This window comes from Sus scrofa, chromosome 14, assembly GCF_054392235.1.
Source record: "Sus scrofa isolate SSC_HxYL_T2T_F1_AM1 chromosome 14, Sscrofa_HxYL_maternal_Yorkshire_Landrace_v2.0, whole genome shotgun sequence".
Taxonomy (NCBI): Eukaryota; Metazoa; Chordata; class Mammalia; order Artiodactyla; family Suidae; genus Sus; species Sus scrofa.
In genome coordinates, this window is record NC_139396.1 from 157,240,688 (window position 1) to 157,266,654 (window position 25,967).

Consider the following 25,967-nt stretch of genomic DNA (forward strand, 5'->3'; position numbering starts at 1 on the left):
TGTGGAGAGTGCTAAGTGCAGGGAAGGGAAATGGTTCTTGAAGAATGTGTGGAACTGGGTCCTTGGAGAAAAGAAGGGCAGGACACTCCAGACAGAGCGGAGTGAGGGGACAAGCAGGGCAGGAGCAGAGGGCCATGAAAGAGAGGCAAGACTGGAACTGGGAAGTGGGGCTGGAGCGAGCCTGAGTGCCAGGCTCACGACAGTGCGTCTTAGCAGCAAGCAGCGGGGAGCCGAGGCAGGTGGCCGCACAGGGGAGTGGTGTGATGAGGGCAGCAGTGGGTGGGATGGAAGGTTTGCGGTGAGGCAGGAAGTAAGGAGACCCCACTGGAGGGTGCCAAGACCCCCAGGGATGAAGGGGTGAGGGGATGAGAGGGGACCACCGGGGGCAGCATGGGGCCCCTGGAGTGGGGAGGGCAGGGTGGCCTGCAAATGCGTAAGGACTGGACAATGAAGGCAGGGCAGAGCGGGGTGCAGAGGGGGTCTGGGGGAGGTGGGGCCAAAGAGGAGGGAAGGCGAAGAAGCAGGGGATGGAGCCCTTAGCAATGGGCCCTGTCCCTCTTCCTCTTCTGACGTTACCAAGGCCTGTGGCCCCAGATGGAGAGGCCGTGACGGGCGGTAAACATTTCTCGAGGCACTAAGGCTGCAGGGCGCAGCTCCCCAGCCTCTGCCCCTTCCAGGGCCACCTGCGCCTGAAATCATGGCTTTTTAGGGGGAGGGGGTGGTTGCCAAATCCAGTAAATCAAAATACAGGATGCTCAGTTAAATGTGATTTTCAGAAAAACAGTGAATAATTTTGCAGTGTAAGTATATCCTAGACAATATTTGGCATATACTTAGACCAAAAAAAATAATTTGTTGTTTATACGAAATTTAAATTGAACTGAACATCCTGTATTTTATTTGGCAACCCTAACCTTGGAAAACAATCTCTATGAGGAAGCTGCCAGCCACGAGCTAAGAAGGAATGTTTCTGTGAGTGTGTGTGTGGGAGAGAGGTGCGTGGGGGTGGCAGGGGAGAGAAATTATGTCTAAGTTTTGGAATAGAAGCAGTGAAAATTCAGAGCAAGTTGGGCTTGAAGCTATCTCATCAGATGGATGCTGAACTGCTCCTCCCTGGCCAGCCCGACCAGTGGGGTGATTCTGCTTGCTGGACGGGGCGTCAGGTTGGTGGGCTGTGGCCGTGGCCATGGCCGTGGGATCCCTTGTTGATGGGCTGCTGGCCAGGCCAACAAGTGCCAGGAGCCTACTGGAGCTCTGCTGCGCTCCTAAACTGGGGGGAGTCGTCTTAAGAAAAAGGTGGATTGGCCTGCTCATTTCCTCCCTCAAAATTCAAAAAGGCAACAAAATTCAAAGAGGCCCAACCCGGGGTGAGGCAGAGACGGTCTTGGTCCAGACAGTGGGTGGGACAGGGAGAACGTGGACCTCAACGCCAGCCGGGCCTGGGCCTGAGGGCCCCCGCCCCCCACTCCGCACATCTCTGGCCTGGGACAAGCACTTGACCTTGGGTGCCTGTTTCCTCCTCTTAATGCTGAGGGAGCTGACCCAGAGCGGACAGATTGGGCCCGTGACTCAGGCCTCAGTGACCCTTAAGGCACCGCGTGTGCCGCCTGCTGCAGGTGCTTTGCCTGTTAACTCATTTAACTCTCACAGCGTCCTGTGGCTGTGATTATACCCGTTCGCGCACGAGGAAACTAAGGGAGAGCAGCGACCCTCTTTTCCCTTGGGGATTATGATCTGGCGGGAGGTACTGACACGCACCCGTTCCCGTGAATAGGAGCGGGCTGGGAAGCCCGTCCCAGGGCCACACGGGGTCCTGGGAGGAGAGGGGGCTTCACTTAGATTAGGGGTGGCAGGAAGGCTTCTTGGCAGTGGAGGATTTTACCAGGGGGCCCGGAGAGACCAAAAGGGTGTTACTGAGTGGAGAGGGAAGAGGGCGGTTTGCTTGGAGCATAAGGCAGGGGGGTGAGGGCGCGGGAGGAGCAGCGTCCTGCTGGGATGCAGCTGGGTACCGGCTGTGCGTGCCTGAGTGTGTGCATGGGTGTGTGTGCATGCATGTGCACACAAGTGTGTGTGTGTGTGTGTTGGGGATGGGGGCGGTGGAAAGCTCGGCCAAGCCCTTTGAGATTGATTCTGCAGAAAGCGGTCCTAGCTCCCAGGTGCAGACTCTAAACCTAAACCACCTCTTAACTCTCTATTACCAAATCCGTCCATCTTTTTAATAAGATGTTTCAATGGAAGTGAGAACCTGTCCTTTCCGATCACAGTGGACCATGGGACTTGACATTTAATGGACAACAGAGCCCAGGTCTGCAAGAGAAGGTGAGCAAGACGAGCACACATCCTTACAGAGCTGATGCTGTCAGGGGGGTGGACAGGTCTGGCGTCTGTTTCGGGGACTTTGTTGGTGTCTGGCTGAGTCTATCTATAGATACAACCCAACCGCTGCCCCCCAGCAATGGCTGGCAGGTGGCAGGACAGTGCGGGCAGGCTCTAGCTTCTCCAACAGTCTGCTGACACATCACTCCTGTGGAGTTTAGGGACATCTGTGGAAATGCATGGGCATTGCCCTCTGGGGTCTAAAGGAACGGCTCTGAGGGGCAGGTGGGTCCTTAGCTTTGGGGTGGTCACCGATCGGCAGAAGCCGCCAAATGGGGTGACCCTCATCAGCCAGCAGAGGGAGTGGGCACTGATGAGACAGGAGGAGGGAGAGAGGCTGGTAAAGGTTGGAGACCTAGGGAGGGGGCTCGTGAGGAGGGGGCCCTTCTAGGGGATGGGACTTGCTGCTCTGATCCGGGAGGAAAAGGCTTTATTGCAGCCTTCCCAGGATTTCTCAGCAGCCTCTAAGGACCCTGGGAAAAGGGAGGGAAAAAGTGGGTCAGCTGCAGGGCTCAGGTCATAAGTAACAGAAGTTAACTCTGGACTTCAAAGGACATTTACGGTGAATGTGTGAGAATCAATGGGAAGATGGGAGGCATGGCTCAGAACGAGGCGGGAACCCAGGACGCTTGCTGGGGATGGGGGGAGAGGAAGCGGACAGTGGAACAGCCTTGTGCTGGAAACGCCAGGATCCCCATTGTTCCCGGGCAACTGTCTCCCTCAGTGAGGGCTCAGCCTCAGAGCCTCACAGGAGCCACATATCTACCCGAGGCTCAGGGAAAGACAGCCTGCCTACAACCCTACAGGTGCAGTGAGTTCTCCCAGGAGACAGGGATGCTGCTAGAAAGGAGGGAGGGGTGGCCCTGAGCTGCCCCAGAGGCCACCAGCACTGAATACTTGGTTGTAGAGGCTGTGACCCACACCTGGTTCCCAGAATATTATCAGCAGGGTGACAGTGTGTCCTTTGCCCTGGTGGCTCTCATTGTATCCACCTGCCCCACACTGGCTGGTGGCCTGGGGCTCTGGGCCAGGCTGCCCAAGGGCCCCCATGTTGCAGAAGGCTCACGTCCTAGCCACAGCAAACCCACATCAAACAGGGGACAATTGTTCCCAAGTCTCTGCGGAAGCAAAGACAGAACCACGTTTCAGCAGCTTAAAAAACAAAATTCTTCTAGCACAAGCCATTATTCTACCAGGAATACCGTAATAAAAGCTGGGGAAATATGACACATTCTGATAGACCAAGCCAGGCAAAAATGACAAGCCATGTGACAAGATGGTATTTTGGGGGCTGGGGACAGAGTTAGAAATAATTACAGTATCAGGGAGCACAGCTTTCCCACCCCTCTCGCTGCGCTGCTGGGGTCTTGTGTGTGTAGATTGAGGAGAAAGAGGAATCATTTGACTCTAATTTCCAGCCTTGTTCCTCTAATGGTTCCTTGTGGAATGACATTAAATAATGATAATTATCACGGAACCCTGTGCTTGGAGCCACTCTTGTCAACGACAGCTGTGGCCTCTGGGGTTTGCCATTTCTCTCTGAGATTGGTTGGCGAGGCTGGTCTACAGATGTTTACACATCATTTCCTCCTAAACTTTGTAACAATCACTTGGGTAGGTGTCACCCGATGAACACAGACATCTCGAGTGTGGCTTTACAGTTCCAACAGTTTGGACTTTTCACAGTCATGGGAAACTGGAAGAGCCCAGATGAACACACCGCCGAGACGCCAATGGTCGTCCGTGACAATGTCATTCCTTCCTCTGCTCCACCCCATCGACTCTGTTCCAGGCAAACCCCTAGGACTGTTAGGGAAGCTCTGCTCTGCTGCAGGTGTGCAGCCTGGGGCTGACTGAGGACGCACGGTGAGCAGGACGTGTGTCTCCCCTCCAGAAGTTCTTAGAAAATGAAACCATTGGTCATACGAGCGTGGAAGGCATTCTAATCAAGACGTGCATGAGGGGCTTAGGAACGAGGGAGCAGACTCCCAAGCCAGCTTGGAGTGGACGGGAATCAAAGGCCAAGGACACCTGAGCTGGGAATCGAAGGGGCTTCGGCGTGAGCCAGGAAAGAAGTCTGCTCCACGCAGGGGGGCTTCAGGGGTCATGGCGTGGAGGCACGCAAGCAAACTGCAAATCTGGGGAGACATAAGGGTGACAGCATGGAGGCAACAAGACAGGACCCTATGTTTCACTTCAAAACAATTCTGCTTTTCCGATTGTTATGATAATAAATATACAAAGATAACGATGGTTAACTTGCCAGTGTTCCTATAGGTTCTCCTTCTCTGCCACGTCCTCCCTCCTCTCGCCCCTCCTCCTCTCCTTCTGTGGCTGTGCTTCCTGCTAATCACTTATCTCCAGCCTCTGGCTCCAGAGTTGGGATGAAATTGAATGTATAGTTTTAGACCCTTTGATCACTTGCCGGTTCCAGTATGAACATTTCTCTCATCATGAAAGAGTCTTCAGAGATATTGTTTTACTGACTTTTAATATTTTATCATATGGATGTGCCAACATTTTCTCAACCATGTCTCTCCTGTGGAACATTTAGTTTGTTTTCAGTATTTTTTTTTTTGCCTTATAAATAGCACTGCAATGAACACCAAAATAAGAACTTCTGTCCAGATTTCTAGTGATTTCTTGAGGATAAATTCCTAGAAGTCTAGACGTGGAATTAAAGGGTATGAATGTTTCTAAGGTTCCTGAGCCACATCCATAGTCGCTTTTTTTTTTAAAGACGTTTGCACTAACTTCCAGGTAAAGGTGGCAGATTGAACACAGTACTTTTGCCTCCTCTCCCCAACCCCAGAAAGGGGATTTTTTTTTTTTAAAAAGGCATCAACTTGCAAGAACACGAAAGGAGAGCAGCAGCTCAATCTGGGAATCTGGGGAGCAGATGGACAAGTGGTAGCTGCTTTAGCAGATCTGAGAAGACTGAATCCCCAGCTGGTGGTGGAAAAATCAGAAAACCAACTCAACGTGTGCAGCCAAATCCTCAAAATATGCAGGAGTAGGGGACACAATGAGTCTTAGGGAAGATCAACACTGTTCCAGAAGCAGTCAGATCCCTAGATCTGGCCCCCTACTCTGTTGACTGGGTGAAGAGTGAACCTCCCACCTCTCCACCTTGCATAAGTGTAGACATTACTGTCTGAGCAATTCTGCTTTGGTCCATCAGACACAGTTAGGATGTGAGTGCTTATGCCACCAGATGGGCGAAGTGAACCTACACAGGGTGGCTGCTGGGACCCCCAGTTCTTCTCTCCCCCAACTCCTGGAACACGGACAGCCAGGCTGGGTCCTCTAGGATGGAGACTGAAGGAATTTTCTTTAGGGAGTTTGTCCAGTGCTAGAGGAAAGACTGCAAAGATGCTAATGCAGATATTCCAGATGCACTTACAGGGAAGTTCATATTTAACCTTCTTTACCCACATATTCAGGGTTTCTAAACAGATTTTTAGTTCTTCATGTTTAAGCATGTGAAGGCAACCAAAGATTACCAGACATCTAAAGACAGAGGCCAAAGCAAATGCAGAAATACTGACCCCTACCTCACACCACACATAAAAACCAGTTTGGGATGAATCATAGATCTAAACGTGAAAGGTACAATTACAAAGCTCCCAGACAAAAACACAGAATATTGTCATGACTTTGAGGTAGGCAAAGCTTTCTTAACAGGGTACAGAAGAGCACTAATTATAACATAAAAGATTAATTAATTGGAGTTCGTTAAAATTTGGAACTTCTGCTCCTCAAAAGACATCAGTTAGAGAATGAAAAGTTAGAGTGTGAGAGTAGATTTTTGCAGCTCATACATTAGATAAAGCTTCTATCCAGATTATACAAAGAACTCATAAAATAATAATTAAAAGCCAATCAATAAAAAAGACTGCTTGGGAGTTCTTAGTGTGGTTCAGTGGATCAAGAACCTGACTAATATCCATGAGGATGTGGGCTCGATCCCTGGCCTTGCTCAGTGGGTTAGGGATCCAGCATTTGCCACAAGCTTTGGCCATACATTGTAGATCCAGCTTGGATCTGGCATTGCTGTGGCTGGAAATAAATAAGGACTGGGAGATAAAGTTGAGGAATTTCACAAAAATAGAGCAACAAGACTAACAGATGAAAAATTAAAAAAGAAAAAATTAGTATCCTGGTTTAAAAAGTAGGAAGAGAGGAAACATAAAGGAGAAAATAATAAGTAAACTAGTTTCCAGAACATTTCCCAAATGAAAGGACATATGTTTCAGATTGAAAGAACTGATGAACTTACTATGCATCAAAGTAGAGCCACATCACGAAATTTCAAGGCACTGAGGACAAACAAGCTATGAGCTGTCACAGAGAAAGAAAACAAACTCATTACAAGGAAACAATGTACATCCCCAGGGACAGGTATCCAACTGAAAGCAACCCGGAAGCTCAAAGATGGTGAGCAGTGCCTTCGAAATACGGCAAGAAAATGATTTCTGACCCCCTATTCTCCTCAGCCTGTCAACTGAATCTGAGAGTAGAATAAACTTATTTTTAGACTTTCATTTTAAAGTCTGAAAAACTTTACATCCCATACGCCCCTTTCTCAGGAAGCCACTGCAGTTTATATTTTACCAAAATAACAAAGTTAAAATAAAGGAAGATTGGGAGACAAGAACCTGGAGATGCACCAAGGATAGAGGTGAAAGGGCCCCCAAATGATGGTGAAGGATGAACCCTGCTCCTGCTGAGGACCAAGCATGGATGACAACAGAGCAGAGCAGCGTGAGGTGAGACAAGGATGCAGGTTTGTCACTACCATGATGTCTTCTGCTCCTTCACTATTTTTTTATTTTCTGCACAAATATATAATATAAATATATAAATTATATATATGTATATATGTATATGTATGTGTGTGTGTATATATATATATATATATTTGCTTTGTAGGGCCGCATGTACAACATATGGAGGTTCCCAGGCTAGGGGTCAAATTGGAGCTGCAGCCACCAGCCTATACCACAACCACAGCAACACAGGATCCAAACTGCGTCTGCAACTTACACCGCAGCTCAGGGCAATGCCAGATCCCTAATGCACTGAGAGAGGCCAGGGATTGAACCTGCACCTCATGGTTCCCAGTCGGATTTGTTCCATGATGGGAACTCTTGCACTAAAAATTTTAAAAATTGTGGCTACACACACACACACACACACACAACCATAAAAGTTGCCATCCTAACCAGTTTCAAGTGTACAATTCAGTGGCATTGATTATCTTCGCAATCTTGTGCAATGCTTGTTGCTATCTATTTCCAAAATGTGCCATCACTCCAAATGGAAAATCTGTACCCGTTAGGCAGTGATAACATTTCTTCTCTCCTCTCCCCCACTGCCTGGTAACCTCCACTCTACTTTCTGTCTATGAATTGATTACTCTAGGTACCTCATATAAGTGGATTCATATACTATTAGTCCTTCTGTGTCTGGCTTACCTCATTTAGCATATTATTACACGTTTTACCATGTCATAGCATATGGACTTCATTTCTTTTGATGGCTGAATAATATTCCATTGTATGGATATTCTGTGTTTGTTGATTCCCATTCTTGTAAACCTGATGATGTCTGATGAATCTTTTTTGTTTGGCATCTTGGACCATCCCTGCTGCCCACATCAGCTCAGAACATTCACTGCATCTCACAGAGATGTCCTGCTCTGACCACTCTCTCTCTCTCTCTCTCCCTTTTTTTTTTTTTTTAATTGGCAGTACCTGTGGCATGTGGAAGTTCCAGGCTCTGGGATCGAAATTGCGTTACAGCAGCCACTTAGGCTGCTGCAGTGACAACACCGGATCCTTAACCCACTGTGTGCACCACAAGGGAACTCCTCTTTGACCTATCTTCCACGGCTCAGGGTAAGTCATGGTGAGCTCAGGGGCAGAAAACAGAGCAACCCACTCCCCTAGACCTGTTGCTGCTGGATCCCCAGTATGTGCCCACACCTACGCCCTGCCTATACTCCGACTGCGGTGAGCCCTGTCTCCATGAATGACACATAGCCTCTCTCTCACTGACATCCCCCAAGGGAATCTTAACAGTCCTCCTGGAGGCTGGAGCCAGACAATGAGCCAGAGACTTGTTCATCTTACCAGCTCTTGGGAGCCTTCCCATAAGGGCGAGAATACCGCCCTTCCAGAAGACAGTGAGCTCCATGCCTGCTACTCAGTTTTCATGTTAATTGCCATTAAATTCATTAACATCCAATTAGCTGTTGATAAAGCAAGAAAACTATTTGATTGAGGAAAAAAGGTTCCATTAGCCAGTGTCTCGTTTAAGAAAGGTGGCTATTCACTTCATAATACACCTTTTCAGCATTTGCTGATTTCATGTGAGACATAAAGGTGGTACTGTTTTATTTTTCTTTGTTTTGATTCTTGGTGAGACTGGCCAATTTTTCTTACGTGCATTAGTTTTTGTATTTATACTATGTTCTCTAGCCTGTGCATGTAACATTTTTCACATGGGAAGCAACTCAACTTTTCATACCAATGCCTGCTTGCTTATGTATTTTGCCCGCCCATTGGCCTACTTGTAAAATGGGCTTATACACCTGGACCCAATGATTGCCAGCAACTGCACAACGCTGGTTATCTGTAAAGTTGAAGTGGCCGAAGAAATTAATAAGCAAAATGAGATCTTGCTACAAAACCAGATGCAGCATTTGCTTTTCTTCTAATCATATCCACAGCGAGAGCAGGGGTTCATGAATGCCCAGTCTCTGTGCTCTGGTGGCTGCAACCTGTGTGCAGAGACAGAAGGGTCTCTGGGGATCCCAGGTGGGGGTCCCCGGGGGATATTTTAACCTCTTGGCCTATGGCCCTAGGTCTCGTGATTTGGGAAATATCCTGCTGAGAAATGCTCAAGATCGCATCCGACGGCATGTGACCAAAGTTACAGATGACCAATTTATAGCTTCACTTGCTTGTCTGCCAAGGGGTTAGATCTCCCAACGTGCCTTTTTTTCCAAACTGAATCCCTCAGTCATCACCACGTATCTTTAAAGTAAGAAAGTCATAGATATGGACACATCCCGTTGCTGTTAATGACCTTGAATGTAACTTAGGTGCCCAGTGGGGGAGGCTTAAGCCAGGTCCCATTTACTTGAAGGAATATTATACATTTGTCAGAATTAGTTTACTGGGAGTTTGTAATAAGATAGAGAAGTGCTTACAGCATGTGGGTGAATAAAAGGAAAACAGGGGATACCCCGCTTACTTTACTGTATTATCACAACCACAAAGAAATGATCCGTCCCAGAAAAAAAAAAAAAAATCTTAGAAATGCTGTGAAATGGTACACTGGTGGTTTCTGGGGGTGGAAATATAGGTAAGCACCCCCCATGCAGTTCCTTCCACGTCTAGTTTTCTTTAATGTGAAAATTACTGCTTTTACGATGAGGATCATTTATTAGAAATAAGTTTGTGTAGACGAATTATCCTGCATTCAGTAAAACCACCACGAGTGTTGACCGTTTTTTCTCCCAAGAGCTGCCTCAACACCCCGAGCCTAGTTCTATCTTCAATACCAGTTGTGCAGACATTCGAGAATACCACAACATGCTTCTATGTTGGTTTTAAAAACCAGCGTGGGTGAGTGTGCCCGACGCGCGGATTCTGTGACTCTGCGGGGAGGTGTGTGAATGAGGCCAGTCTTCCCAGAGGACTATCTGGCACCACTCGAGAGAAGCCCTGCGATTCTGCACATCCTTGGAGGGAGCAAGTCTACAAATAGGGATTTCTTCTACGGAAACCACCCTGGATGTTCAGAGCGTTATAAGGTTGTCCTTCATAACAGAGCTTATCATGATGAACAATTGGAAACAACAAAAGGAGGCTGGTTAAATAAATTATGCTACAGTCACGTCATGACATATTATGTTTCTGGAGAATATTGAATAGAAGGGAAAAATTTCCATAATATTGTTCTATGACATGAGCTGATTACAGAGTGGTATATATCACAGCATGATCCATTTTGTACTGAAATACACACGTGCTAATTAAAAATAATGGGAAAAAACAAAATTAGTAACTATTGCTCTGTTCCTAGATGGCAGAATTAGGGGTGATCACTTACATTTTTGCTGATATATATATATATATGTGTGTGTTTTTTTTTTTTCATTTTTGGCCGCCCTGCAGCATATGAATCTCTTGGGCCGGGAATCAGATCTGAGCCACAGTCGTGAATTAAGCCGCAGCAGAATCTTAACCCGCTGTGCTGGGCGGGGATCAAACCTGCACCCCCACATTCCCCAGATGCCGCTGATCCCACTGCACCACAGCGGGAGCTCCAATACATTTTTGTTGATCCAACAAATGCATCTTACCTGTCTTGCTCTATGAAGCAGCTTTGGTCAGTGGGGTGTGTCCTGGGTGAGGCGTGTGCTGAGTGAGGTCTGTTGAACGGGCTGGTAAGCTGCTCAGTGCATGGGGCCCCGGCCATGCTGAGAATCCTTCGGCGTCCACGGTGAACGGTCTAAACCCTGGGGAAGCAAGTGATACAGCTGAAGGGCCAGCGCCAAGGGGGCTTTTAGGTGGATCCCTGCTTAATAAAGGGTTTGGGGAAAACAAGTTTTGTCCTTGTTCTGGCCTTCTTAAAAGTAGTGTGGCCTGAAGACTCTTTCAAATCACATTTTTCCCCAGCAGTGGTCTATCCATTCATCAACCCACCCATCTAACCACCTGTTCATCTACCTACCCATCCATCTATCTACCCATCTACAAACCCAACCTCTCATTTATCCACTTATCCACCCATCCACCTATCTATCCATCCATCCAACCACCATCCATCAACCCATCTATCTGCCCAAATATCTACTCATCCACCCCAAACACCTATTCACTCTCTCACCTACCCATTTGTTCATCACCCATCTATCCACCCACGTGAATGCTTATCCACCCATGCAGCCATTCACTCGCCCGCAGTCCATCTATTCACTCACTCCTGCATCCACCCACGTATCCATGCCTGCATCCATCCAACTGCCCTTTTTGTTTCTTCATTTGCGCCAAAAACACTGACAGGGAATTACAACTTGCCAGTACTTGGTTGGTGCCAAGGTATAGGACACATCCCCCCCCTCAAAAAGTTCACAGTAGACGCCGTCTCCATCCCTCCCCCAGAGAAGGAGTGCTGGCAGCTTGGGGCAGCCTAGTAACCCAGTGGCAATCTTGGGACTGCCACCCAGACTCATGGAGGGGTGTAAGGAGAGCTTTGGCTGAGAGGGTGTGTGGGAACATGAGAAACAAACTTCCTGGAGGGGGGGGGGAAGGATTTGGTTGTTTGCTCTGACACTAGACAGCAAAAAAGGACTTTGTTCTGGGATCTAGACTCCATTCCCTCAGACTTCCTGTGAGGTAGCCCGCAGGGTGGACAGGGCTGCAGCCCTATAGAGCCCTTTATGCCCAAACTCTTTTTCCTGGGCCCATGAACTGCACCATAGAGGCCAACGTGGTCTGTAGATCAGACGGCTCTTCCAAGAATGTTCTAGATAATGCTAGACCTCTAGGGCCTTAGTGTCCCTAGGAAGAGGGTCAGAACTCCTAAAACGACTGAAAGTGAATTACCAGCTAACTCTGTCCATGGGGCTCTGACAAGACTAAATTTAACTCAGAAAAATAAAGACGATGACGTTTAACGAGTTTTTGTTGCTATGGACTAAAATTCTACCACCTACACCTGGTTTTCAGGCATCTTTCTCTTTCTGATCTCAGGGAGTGATTCAAACAGAGACCTGGGCCAAAACCTATTGATGCTTCAAATTTTAGTAGATCTGCAAGATTCCTTTCCAAAGACGTGGCAGTTCACACTCCCACCAGCTTCCCTGTACCCTCGTCAGCACTGGAAGGCATCAACATTTTAAAAGTTTTGACTCTACGATGGGTTAAGAACATTATTCTCGTGTGCGTTTCCCTGACCACTGATGGGGTTGGGCATCTTTTCACGTTTACTGTTGCTCTGCCTCTTTCCTTCTGTGACTTGCCTGTTGCAATTGCAGGTGATTTGCCCACAGACTCTCCCCATTCCTGGTACGTCCCTGGGAAACCTTTCTCAGTCATTACATCTGGAATTAGATGTGCAGTCCTCTGGCACCTGCGGTTAGCCCGGACCCTGACTGTAGCATTTGTTTTGTTTGGTCTTGCATGTGGGAAATTCATGAATCTGTCCACTTCTTGTTTCCTTTGTCTAAGGTTAGGAGGCTGTATCATATGTAGTGTTGGTCTGTGTGGTCCCCCCGCCAAACCCCAGGGTTGCACCCATGGTGTGTGGAAGTTCCCAGGCTAGGAGTCGAATCAGAGCTGCAGGTGCCAGCCTACACCACAGCCGCAGCAATACCAGATCTGAGCCGTGTTTGTAACCTACACCACAGCTCAGGTTAACATGGCTCCTTAACTCACTGAGCAAGGCCAGGGATCGAACCCACATCCTCATGGAAACTATTCAGGTTTGTAACCCACTGAGGCACAATAGGAACTCCCTCTGTGTTTGATGCCAGGCTGGATCCTTGATGGCAGAGTTCGTGACCTATTTAACTTTAGGGTTATCCCTTCCAGTATGTAGCTGAGACCTCTGAACTGAGGTCTCAAAGCATTCCCCCAGACATTATTTAAAAATCATAATTTTTTAAAAAGTACCTGTACGGTGGAGAAATTTAGCAGATGGTGTCCTACCTCAGTGATCAGTACCAATGTCACCAACAGAGGGACGAGCTTATACGAGTTCTTAGGACCCATTGTCCCTTGTGTCCTGCTTCTGCCCAATATGCCTGGCCCGAATGTAATGACTCATCCAACAAATTCCCCGTGAGGAACACGCTACAAAACAACTGGTCTGTTCTCTTTAAAACTGTCAGTGTCAAGAGGGGCAGACAAGCTGCAGAGCTGGTCCAGGTTAGTTAATGGAAACCAGAGCCACGACAGCTAATGTAACATATGCCCACAGGCCGGCTCCTGAGTCAGAAAAATGCTGCTTCAAAAGACATTCTTGGAACATTCTTGAGGATCTGGGTATAAACTTCATGAGAGTAGCATTGTGTCAAGGCCAATGATTCCACATTTAGTAATTATACTGTGGTTACATGAGAGATGGTCTTTGTCCTGACGAATCTATGCGGAAATATTTAAAGGTGACAGGTCATGGTTCTGCAACTTATTCTTAGTTCAGAAGAAAACCCATTACATACGAGAGAGGAAGGGAAAGGGGAGGGAGAAAGAGAGAGCACACACAGATGTGGCTAAATAGTAACTGATGAGCACGGTTGCGTAGGGCAAAGGGTATATGAGTGCTTAGCATTGTACTGTTGCAATATTTTGTTGTTGTTGTTGTTGTTGTTGTTGCTATTTCTTGGGCCGCTCCCACGGCATATGGAGGTTCCCAGGCTAGGGGTTGAATTGGAGCTGTAGCCACCGGCCTACGCCAGAGCCACAGCAACGCGGGATCCGAGCCACGTCTGCAACCTACACCACAGCTCACGGCAACGCCGGATCGTTAACCCACTGAGCAAGGGCAGGGACCGAACCCGCAACCTCATGGTTCCTAGTCGGATTCGTTAACCACTGCGCCACGACGGGAACTCCATGTTGCAATATTTTTTTAAGAATAGCTTTGGTATTTTCCAAAATAAAAGGTTATTTCTTATGCTGGGCCAGGAGAGCACCATCTTCTCAAGCTGTGTTGAAATCAAGTGTCTGTTCTGGAGGCTTCCAGGGTCAGGGGATTCTTTAGCACCTCTCAGAGCAGGTGGTCAGTGACATGCACGGAGGCTCACAGCTATGTCTTGGCATCAACTTTCATGCGTGTCGGAGGGAAAGAGCATGTGGGACACTTCCTAATACTTCTTGAATCTCATCTCCTGCTCTACCAACCCAGCGCTGATTTATCAAAACCCAACTCAAACACAAGGCTGTTGCTTAAAGAGAAGCAGACCCCTTGGCCATTTTCCAGGGGGTTTGTCAGCTCAGGGTGGGGTGTCAGCTGCCCCAACATGAGATGCGAGTGATGTACCGGTTCTGTTTTCCGTTACCCTCAGTAGATGTCTGTGCTCATCACGTGAACTGATCCCTCTCCTTGATGCTGAGTTTTGAGGCCATGATCCACAGAACGGCCTCGGCCTGCCAGACACGGAGCAGAATTAAGATTCATGAAAGAAGTGTGACTGCCAGGGGCACCCAGGTAACAGGTGTAAGGTAAGTCCAGAATCCACAGGCATCTCACCTTGGTATCAACTGGATCTTCAACTGGGAACACAGAGCACATTTGTGGTCACTTTTTCTTGGGTTTCTAGGGCTGTTTCTAGAGCTGAGAGCCTGAACTTACACCTTGAGAATGTTCAAGGAAACTGCTGTGGAGCGCTGCACTGCATTAAGAGGCCTTCTCCTTACAGTCAGGATGGCTGGGGATAAGGGGGTGGGGGGACAGGGCTGATGGGTGGGGCACCGTTTGGTGGGGCTGGGGCAGCTCATGCAGTGCTGAGGAGGGAGTGTCTGGGAGGCTGGGTTGGACTGAGGCAGAGAAGGAGTTGGTGGTGACAGCGAAGATATAGAGGTGGCAGGAAGTGTGCCTGGGCCGTGCTGCTAGGGGCCTGCACTGGCTCAGCTCAGGGGCCTTCTAGCTCCCCCAGGAGCAAAGAATGAATCTGAAGCAAGGGCTGGAAGCTGTAAAATATGAACTAGCATCCTTGGAGTTTCCACTGCAGCTTAGCGGAAATGAAGCTAACTAGCATCCATGAGGACGCAGGTTTGATCCCTGGCCTCGCTCAGTGGGTTAAGGACCTGGCGTTGCTGTGAGCTGCAGCGTAGGTCGCAGATGCAGCTCAGATCCCGAATTGCTGTGGCATAGGCTGGCAGCTGCAGCTCCCATTTGACCCCTAGCCTGGGAATCTCCATATGCCACAGGTGAGGCCCTAAAAAGAAAAAAATCCCAAGCTCCCCTTCTCCACTCACCATCATTTTAGAAAACAGCGGACTTTCCGCCATGAAAGTAGGAGGGACCAGCCCCCATAACGGAGGACAGTGCTGTACGAGGAATGCGGTTAATTTGGCAGGAATACGTGTCTTTACTTCTTCTTCTCACTGTGCTTTAACCCAAAGCAAACTTGGTGGAGTGGCAGCCACCCCAGAGCGTGTGGCTTCTGTGGGGCAATTAACCCAAAGGCCCAGTGATGGGCGCCTGGCAGCCCCGAGATCACCCTCCGGAGGGCCCTGGCCTTCTAATGAACGGGGACAGGGATGTCCACGTGGCTCCCTAACAAAGGGACCCAGGTGACTGCTGGACCTAACGTGGTGATTGGTTTGTGACTTTTACTCCCCATTTTAAGCAGAAGAATGAACAGCTGTAATTGCGTCCGGCGTCCTTTTTTCTGTATTTACCCTTCGACAGCGCCAGGCGAACACCTGCTCTTCCCGGGACCCCAGGCCAGGGCTTCCTTGTTGCCTCCCCCTCCCTGTCTGAGCCGACGTCTTCAGCCGAAATGGAAGAAGGGAGAAAAGAAGGGAGACCTTAAGGCTCCCCTGCGTCTCGATTCCGAGCTGAAGACGCTCCTGCCTCAGGGGACCAGAGTCACCGGGCCACAGATACTTCAAATTTCCGCCCCACCTCCTTTAAGTGGATGGTTGGGGTGTGGTGGGGTGACTCCCCTATACCCACTCCACCCTCTCACAAGGTGCAGCTGCAAGCAGTGTTGGGAACTGTCTCAGCCCAAGGTGCGGCTTCCCCTTGGCCGTGACCGGGGACTCAATTCTGGCCAACGAGACTAGAGTTGTTTTCCTGGCAGCTTCTGTGGAAGTTCTTCCCGACTTGGAAGAGGGCCCAGATTGCTTTTTCCTGCTGAAGGCGAACAAAGGATGCTCTGAATGCCGCAGCCAACTGTTCTAGAACCAGGAGCAAACCCCTGGAGGACGACGGAGTTGATGATGAAGATGGGAGACCCCAGATTTGGGGGATGCTGTTGCTGCCTGGTCAACCCTACCTGGTGTCACGTCTACCAGGAGTTTGGTGTCCCCTGAGCCCATGACTTCCAGTTTGTAGAGGGGTTTTGTTTCTCGCAGCCTACTGGATTCCAGACCCTACTTCTTTTCTCTTGTCGGGTAGGCATTCTCTGGCTTCTCAGGAATTCTCCCACCATCCCTTCCTGCATTCTCTGGGGTCTTGTTGTTCCAGAACTGTTGGAAAAAACTGATGAATGAATTGTCCCTTCTCCATCCTGTGTCTCCCAGTTTCTTCCTCTCCCCCATTTGGGTTGTCTGAGCACTGAATCTTCCAAGACCCAGTTCAATGTCATCTTCCTGACTCCTAAGAGGGGAGTTACACTCTCTTTATGCCTTCACTGTGCATGATTAAGGCGAGGAGACCAGCCAGGCAGCTTCTAAGGGATCAGCATCATTAGGAAACTGTTTCAACTGTGACAAGACCCGATACCAGTGGCTTAACAGAGAGCGGGTATCTCTCACTTATGTGAAGCCTGAGCAGGAATGTGGTTCTGCTCCATGAAGTCGTCAGGGTACAAACTCCTTCCCTCTGTGGCTCCACAGCCCCTGGTGTGTTGCCTTTGTCCATATGGTCCAAGGTGGCTGACCACCAGGTCCTCATCTTGACCAGCAGGAGGGGGCAAAGGGAAAGAGGAGCGCTTCTCCCGTCCCTTTAAGGTACACCCTCACTCCGGCTCACTCCCTATTGGTTAGAACTTAAATAACCTTAGCTCACTGAAAAGCCGTCTAGGAAATGTTGTCTTCATATGCTCGATGGTTGTGAGTCCAGCTAAAAGTTCCATCACAGTGAAAGGACCAGGGACTAGGCATAGGAGCTACTTGCATTTTCTGCAGCATATCACTGGCATCAGTCACAGATCGGCGCTAGTTAATGCATATATCCAGATGCAACCCCTTCCCTGACAGCTGAACTGCAACTTGGTCCCACTCCTGCTAATGGAGAAAGCAAGCCAGTGTCATGGAAAACCCCTCGCTAGTGTCAACTCATGGAGCACAAGCAAGGGGCAGAGCAACCTCCAGCCATACCTCTAGCTTCAGGCTCATCAGTGACACGGCAATCTTGGGACACCAAGATCATGACACCAGAGCAGGTCCTGGCATAGTCCTATTTACCGTGAATGAGGGGTTTCTTTCATTCCCTGCATCTTACACAGCCTAATATGTCCCTGTTCCTCTTTAACACTTGTCTGACTTGGCAAATCACAGAACACACAGAACGTACATTGTAGCAGCAGCAGCAGCAATGCCCTCCCTGCGGGCAGCACGGCCTGGAGAACGTCCAAATGCATTTGGAGTAAAAGCCTTGGGTGCTGTTTTCATCTTTATCCTTAGTGCAGTGAGGGACTGATGCTTTCCAGCCTGGGGCAGGGGGCGTCTCAAAAAATCGGCTGATGCCAAAGAAGCTATAACATTATGTTCAGTACCCGCAACAAAGAGCTTGTATCAACCATAAAAAGCCATGCTATCCTTTTGCTTTTGCTTTTTAGGGCTGTACCTGTGGCATATGGAAGTTCCCAGGCTGGGGGTTGAATCCACAGCCTCGTGGGATCTGAGCTGCATCTGTGACCTACACCACAGCTCACGGCAATGCCAGATCCCTGACTCACTGAGCAAGGCCAGGGATCAAACCTGCGTCCTCATGGGTACTAGTTGGATTTGTTTCTACTGTGCCACAATCGGAACTCTCAAGCGATGCTATTCTTATTAATAGAATTTCTTCTAGCCCTCTCTTACACAAATATATAAAACGTGATGCTCTGAAGGAGGGGCTGAGTAATGAGCCTGCTGCCAGGTAAGCCAAGTCTTTATTGGGCTCCGATAGACTCTGGGTTCCCATCACTTGTTAATAAATCTTCCTTGCTCCCCACGGACTCTTAAGATTTTTGACAAGAATGTGCCTAAGACCTGTCTCCCCAGATACTGGTGAAGCCTGGAGAAGGCAGAACACTGGTCCGGGCTGCTCGGTATTAGGGTCTGGATGAAGGCTTCTGGGGTCAAGTCAGTGGCAGCATCACTGCCTACAACACTCAGGCTTTGGAAATTCAGAGCCCACATGTGAATGCCAGGGGCTCTGAGAAGGACTGCTATAAATCACTCGGCTTAACTTGGTTCACTCTAGTGTGTGGAAAACATATAAAACTACCCTTTCTTGGGGTTACGGTTTGGCTCCTTTAATAAATTATTACTGTGATGTATTCTGAGCAGGAGGGAAGTCTTGAGACTCGTGCGAGCACCCTGGTGTCCAACACGCTCCACGTTCAGGGTTCACATTTTCTCAAATCATTTCGGGTTAAAAAAAATTCAGCACCCTTTTCTCACATGACACTTTTTTGAGGTCCCAGGGAGCCCACGATGGGAAATGCTGACCCACCAGGTGGGCCCCCCCATGAGACACGGCCCCCACGTGCATGCTCCGCACCAACATGAAGCAGCTGTCCTGAAGCATTGCCATAGCAACGCCATCTATCCTCTCGACACCTTCACTGGGTCCCCACTGCGCCCCAAGGAAGGTCCCCCTTCCTCTGCCATTCTCCCTGGATCCTCATCCTCTGGCCTGAGAGGCACCTTCTGAGCCAGGGAGCCCTTAACAAACTGCACGGGCTGTTGCTCAGAAGAGCCGGGGTGACGCCATTCTCTTCACCCTGCCTGATCCTGCTCTCTTGCCTCTAAGAAACAGACCATGAAGCTGAGGGGCGGCCCGCTGCCCCCTGCCTCCTCCTGCTCTACTGGGCTGTCTCGGCCTCTGCAGTTGTAGGGGCCAATTTGTTTCAGGCCTCTATAGACCTTGTGTTGTATTCAACACTCCACTTTTGGAAGCAGGGACTCTGCATCCTACGAGTTGCCTTCTGCAGCCCTTGGCCCAGGGTGCAGCCTTGCTAGATGGTGGTGGAATGAATGAATGAGGGAACACAACGGGCTCCGTCTTTGGAAGGTCCCAGATGCTAGGATATGGAGAGCGGGGTGGGAGAAAAATCTGGAAGGACCGCAAAAGTTGTGTTTCGAGAAGACTTGGCTGCTGCGAGGGTTTTAGCCTAGGAAGCTGGAGAAATGGTGGCCCCTGCTTGGGAAAGAACCACCAGCAGGAGCACAGGAAGGGGCTGGAGCAGAGGGAGCAAGGCTACCTCTGGACTCAGTGTGATGGGACAACGGGCCAGACCCCCACCGCGAGGACGTACACCCCACCTACCAAAGCAGACCCAAGGGACCAGACGAGGGCTGCCAAAGGGACGTGGGGGCACCTCAAAGAAAGAAACATAAGGAGTTCCTGTTGTGGCTCAGGGTCAACAAACCCGGCTAGTATCCATGAGGATGCGGGTGTGATCCCTGGTCTCGATCGGTGGGTTATGGATCTGGCATTGCCGTGAGCACAGAACATAGATTTGCCATGGGATCCTGGGATTCCATGCCTAGCTGCACACCCCAAAGCACTGAAGCCGGTTTCAAACAAAAACTTGTACACCCATGTTCACTGTCGCACCATCCTGAGAGTGAAACGGCAGAAACCACCCAAATGTCCATCGACAGATGACGTGGTCCGTTTGCGTGATGCGGTATTACTCAGCCGTCCACCTCGGATGAACCTGCAAAACATTCTGCTGCTCAGTGACAGAAGCCAGACACAGAAGGACACGTGGTGTGTGAGTCCGTTCATGTGACACATCCAGAGTTGGTGAATCCATCACGACAGAAAGTAGATTCGGGGCTGCTGGGGTGAGGGAGTCGGGAGAACGGAGTGACCGCTTAGCGAGCGTGGGGTCTGCTCTGCGAGGGTGAAGATGTGTTCTGGAGTTGGATAGAGTGGTTGGTTGCATGACACCGTGAGCATCCTGAATGCCACCAACTGTACGCTGTAACATGGTCCCCCCCACTCCTTTTGGGGGCCAGGCCTGCAGCATACAGAAGTTCCCAGGCCAGGGATCAAACCCACACCACAGCAGTGACAAGGCTGGATCCTTAACCTGCTAGACCACCAGGGAACTCCCATGGTCCCTTTTATGTTACGTGAATTTCACCGCAATACAAAAATAAAAGTAAATTAAAAGGGGGCGGAGTCTGGGAATTACGGCGCCTGTCAAGAGAGCAAGAGAAGAAGAGAAGTGACCAGGGCAGAAGAGGCGGCAGGGGACGAGCGAGGGAAGCACAGGTGTGGCTAGAGGAGGAGAAGGGGAACCTCGAGCTTCCTGTCCCAGGAGCTGGGGAGGAGGCAGGAGTGGGGAGCAGGCAGCCGGCAGTGCTTAGCGCAGTAAAGCAGGTAGCAGAAGAGAGGCTGTGCCCAGCAGGTCCCTTGGTTTACCTGCCCAACATCTTTACTGGGCTCCTGAGCCAGGCCAGGCGCTGAGCTGGTTACAGGGATTTGGGCACATTCTGAGGAAGGGACTTTCAAGCATGCTGGGGAGGGAAGCCAGGCCTTAGTCCTTTGGGTGGGGACATGCAGAGAAGCAGCAGAAGCACCAGCTGCAAAGGGACAGGAGGCTGGAGGTGGGTCTGGCTGGGCCTGCAGGGTCCATGAGCATGTTCATGCTAAGATGGTGCATTGGGGAGTTCCTACTGTGGCTCAGTGGCTTAGGAAGCTGACACAGCATCCATGAGGATGCGGGTTTGATCCCTGGCTTCACTCAGCGAGTTAAGGATCCGGCATTGCTGTGAGCTGTGGTGTAGGTCACAGGTGCGGGCTGGATCTGGCATTGCTGTGGTTGTGGTATAGGCTGGCAGCTGCAGCTCCGATTCAACCCCTAGCCTGGGAGCTTCCATATGACGTGGGTATGGCCATAAAAAGAAAAAAGAAAAGGGGGAAAAAAAAGATGGGGGAATCATTAGAGATGGAGGAGAAAATATCCCAAAAAGAGGAGAGACGGGGGTGGAGGGGGTGATGGGGGGTGCCTTGAATGAGGAGCAACCAGGGCCTCTGAACCGGCTTGCCCTGTCCCGTGGCCCCCCCTCGGGGGCTACAATTTTGGGTGAGGCCAGTGGCTGGCAATCCCAGCTCTGCTGATTCCCGACTGGAGGGGAGGCAGCCCTGAAGGACGAACTGAGCATCAAAGCTCTCCGCTGCTTTGAGCTCCTTGGGGGGATCTCATTACCATCTGCCAGGCCTGTGTTCTCTCCCTCCAACCTCCAACCCAGGGGGCACCTGGCAGTCTGCAACCATTTCTAATAGGGCACCGAGGCCCAAATCCAGCCCAAAGGACTGAAGAATGTCATGACAGTTTTGATGTATCTCTGTCCCCACGCTGCTGGCCAACGAGCACTGGCACGTGTGACTCCGCTCTGCCCAAAACGAATTCAGGGCTTACAAACGCAGGCCCTTTCCAAAGACCATCTGTTTACACTTCTGCTTAAGGAACCCCCTCTCCCGCAGCCCCCTAGGGCTGGAGTCAATAAATCCTGACAGGGAGAGATATTTTTTTTTGGCGGGCCTAGAAACGGAATGTTTTCCAAATGGGACATTATTGATATTAAAACTGACTTGAGCATCACGAGCCATCAAAGAAATGTACTAAATAGTATCTCCAGGAATGAAAGGGAAGTTGAAGATGCTGTCCACGAGCGTTGAATGGCAGCAACACTTGCCTTGATGGTAAAACTCGGTAAGAGAAATCCACGGATCCCGAGGCCCAAGCAAAACTCCTCAGGTGTATTCAGACTTAAATCCACTGAGGTCCCCCTGAAACAGCCGACAAAAAGCAAGCTGACTCAGGCAGCCCCAGCTCCACCTCCTTCTCCCAGCCTGTGGCCACCAGGCACACAAAAAAATTGGTGATGAGAGAAACGTGAGTAGGAGTCCCTGTCCTCAACCCCCACCCCAGGAACCGCATGTTATCTTGCAGAAGTTACTCAAACTCTCCAGGCTCAGTTTCTTCATTCACATCCTCCCCACAAGATTGGGAGAATGGTAAATGACAATAGTACTAGGACAGCAGGTTGACACATCTTACTTTTTCTTTTCTTGTTAGGGCTGCACCTCCGGCATATGGAGGTTCCCAGGCTAGGGGTTGAATCACAGCTGCAGCCTACAGCACAGCCACAGCGATGCAGGAGCTGAGCTGTGTCTGCAACCTACACCACAGCTCACGGACCCTCAACCACAGAGTGAGATCAGGGATCAAACCCGAATCCTCACAGATACTAGCTGGATTTGTTACCACTGAGCCACAACGGGAACTCCCATGATACGTCTTACTTTTATTTTCCCTTCTCGACAGTTCTGTGGCCCCCAGCATGGGTGTGGAGGATGAGAAGCATCAGTTTAACCTGCCTTCGCCGGGGTTGGTTTGCTCACTGCCTGTTTGCTGTCCCCAAGAATGTAACTTCCTCATATTGAACACTGCACAGAGTCGTGGGTATTTAATCAACATTTTGCGGAAGGCATGAGGATGGTATTCGATATAATTCAGGGAGTAACTTAAGTTAAGCAATGGCATAAATGTTTAAAGCCTCATTGAGGATGCAGCTGTAAATCTGCATTGACTGTGCTGCACGTTTTCTAGAACGTTACAAATGTCTGTACATCATCACAATGAAGAAGGACAGATCTCCCCCTGATGTGAAGGCGGGCACGATTTCCATTGCTCGTGGAGAGTGGAGTCTGTCTTGTCATCTTCAGGGGTTTCCGGGCCAGTCGAGGGGCTTCCACGGAAACAGAGGAGACTGTTTTCATGACCCCGGGCTAGGCAAAGATCTCTTTGTTTTTGGCTGTGTCCTTGGCATGTGGAAGTTCCCAAAGAGAGAGAAAAGTCTGAGCAAGACTCTAGTTGGCCTGACAGTGTCCATCTCTGAACAAACAACCGTGGCCAGGGGTAAGCCCAGGTGGGGTATGCCCATCTTGGGGCTCAGGTGGGTGTGAGGGAGTCAGACCAGCCCCCTGGCATCACAGGGAGGCAGGCCATCTAGGGGGTGAAAGGAAGGTGGCCCTGCAGTGGGAGATGAGGGGCAGGCAGAGGTTTAGTGCCATACAACACAGGTAAAACATCAAACAAGAGTTCTGGCTGCTACACAGACATTTGGAAGACAAACACACAGGAAGAGAAGGAGAAAAACTCAAGTTAAAAGGAAGAGGTCTTGTGTTATATTTAAGTCTTTAAGCCATTTTGAGTTTATTTTGTGCATGGTGTGAGGGTGTGTTCCAGTTTCATTCATTTGCATGCAGCTGGTCCAGGTTTCCCAGCAATACTTGCTGAAAAGACTGTCTTTTTCCCATTTTATGTTCTTGCCTCCTTTGTCAAAGATTAATTGATCATAGGTGTCTGGGTTTATTTCTGGGTTCTCTATTCTGCTTCATTGGTCTATATGTCTGTTTTGGTACCAGTACCACACTGTCTTGATGACTGTGGCTTTGTAATATTGCCTGAAGTCTGGGAGAGTGCTTGGTTTTTGGTCCTCAGGGTTGCTCTGGCAATTCTGGGTCTTTTGTGGTTCCATATAAATTTTGGGATTGCTTGTTCTAGTTCTGTGAAAAATGTCATGGGTAGTTTGATAGGGATTGCATTGAATCTGTAGATTGCTTTGGGTAGTATGGCCATTTTTACAATGTTAATTTTTCCAACCCAGGAGCATGGAATATCGTTCCATTTCTTTACATCTTCTTTAATTTCCTTGATTAAGGTTTTATAGTTCTCAGCATATAAGTCTTTTACCTCCTTGGTCAGGTGTGTTCCCAGGTATTTGATTTTTTTGGGTGCAATTTAAAAAGGTATGTTTGTATTCCTTTTCTAATATTTCATTGCTAGTATACAGAAATGTGACTGATTTCTGAATGTTAATCTTATATCCTGCTACTTTGCTGAATTTGTTGATCAAATTCAAGTTCAAGTAGCTTTTGCATGGAGTCCTTATGGTTTTTTATATATAGTATCATGTCACCTGCATACAGTGACAGTTTTACCTCTTCTCTTCCAATTTGGGTGCCTCTGATTTCTTTTGCTTGTCTGATTGCTGTGGCCAGGACTTCCAATACTATGTTGAATAACAGTGGTGAGAGTGGGCATCTTTGTCTTGTTCCAGATTTTAGTGGGAAGGCTATCAGCCTTTCTCCATTGAGTATTATATTTGCTGTGGGTTTGTCATAAATGGCTTTGATTATGTTAAGGTGTGTTCCCTCTATATCCACTTTGGTAAGAGTTTTTATCATGAATGGACGTTGGACTTTGTCAAATGCTTTTTCTGCATCTACTGAGACAAGATAACATCAAACGCCGGGAAGAGAACATAGGCAAAACATTCTCTGACATCAAGCTTACGAACGTTTTCTTAGGTCAGTCTCCCAAAGCAACAGAAATAAAAGCAAAAATAAACCAATGGGACCTCACCAAACTGACAAGCTTTTGCACAGCAAAGGAAACCAAAAAGAAAACAGAAAGACGACGTACAGAATGGAAGAAAATAGTTTCAAATGACGCAACTGATAAAGGCCTAATCTCTAAAATATACAAACAACTTATATAACTCAACAGCAAAAAAGCCAACAACCCAGTGGGAAAATGGGCAAAAGACCTGAATAGACATTTCTCCAAAGATATATAGATGGCCAACAAGCACATGAAAAAATGCTCAACATTGCTGATTCTTAGAGAAACGCAAATCAAAACTACTACAAGATACAACCTCATACAAATCAGAATGGCCATCATTAATAAGTCCACAAACAACAAAAGCTGGAGGGGGTGTGGAGAAAAGGGAACCCTCCTGCACTGTTGGTGGGAATGTAAGCTGGTACAGCCACCGTGGAAAACAGTATGGAGGTACCTTAGAAAACTATACATAGAACTACCATATGACCCAGCAATCCCACTCCTGGGCATACATCCGGACAAAACTTGCCTTAAAAAAGACACATGCACCCACATGTTCACTGCAGCACTATTCATAATAGCCGAGACATGGAAACAACCCAAATGTCCATCAGCAGACGATTGGATTAGAAGGTGTGGTATATATACACAATGGAATACTACTCAGCCATAAAAAAGAATGTCATAATGCCATTTGTAGCAACATGGATGGAACTAGAGACTCTCATACTAAGTGAAGCAAGTCAGAAAGAGAAAGACAAATACCACATGATATCACTTATATCTGGAATCTAATATATGGCACAAATGAACCTTTCCACAGAAAAGAAATACATGGACTTGGAGAACACACTTGTGGTTGCCAAGGGGGAGGGGCAGGGAGTGGGAAGGATTGGGAGCTTGGGGTTAAGAGATGCAGACTCTTGCCTTTAGAATGGATTAGCAATGAGATCCTGCTGTGTAGCACTGGGAACTATGTCTGGTCACTTATGATGGAGCAGGATAATGTGAGAAAAAAGAATGCATACATGTATGTGTAACTGGGTCACCATGCTATACAGTAGGAAGTTGACCGAACACTGTAAATCAGCTATAATGGAAAAAAATAAAAATTATACGGAATTTAAAAAAAAAGGAAGAGGTCATGTGACTAAAGGCGGAAAAAGGGAAGAAAGTTTCAGGTGAGGGTCTGGGTGTCAAGGAGCAGGGAACCCACGAGGACCCCTGGAGGCAGCTGGTGGATGGATGCCTGCATCCAACCCCG

The 25,967-nt window shown here is 48.8% G+C and overlaps 1 long non-coding RNA gene across 2 annotated transcripts in view; it reads right to left on the reverse strand.

Moving 5' to 3' along the window:
• Positions 1 to 3,524: 3,524 nt before the first annotated feature.
• The window catches only part of LOC110256809 (uncharacterized), a 61,494-nt gene continuing 39,051 nt past the window's right edge, over positions 3,525 to 25,967 (reverse strand). The window contains exons 2-4 of one of the 2 annotated variants that reach the window (XR_014825828.1): positions 10,751 to 10,906; positions 4,640 to 4,747; positions 3,525 to 4,514 (exon numbers count right to left, since the gene is read on the reverse strand). This is a non-coding gene — a long non-coding RNA (uncharacterized LOC110256809). The remainder of the gene's footprint in view (positions 4,515 to 4,639; positions 4,748 to 10,750; positions 10,907 to 25,967) is intronic. The other variant, XR_002338825.2, reaches the window with a different exon arrangement.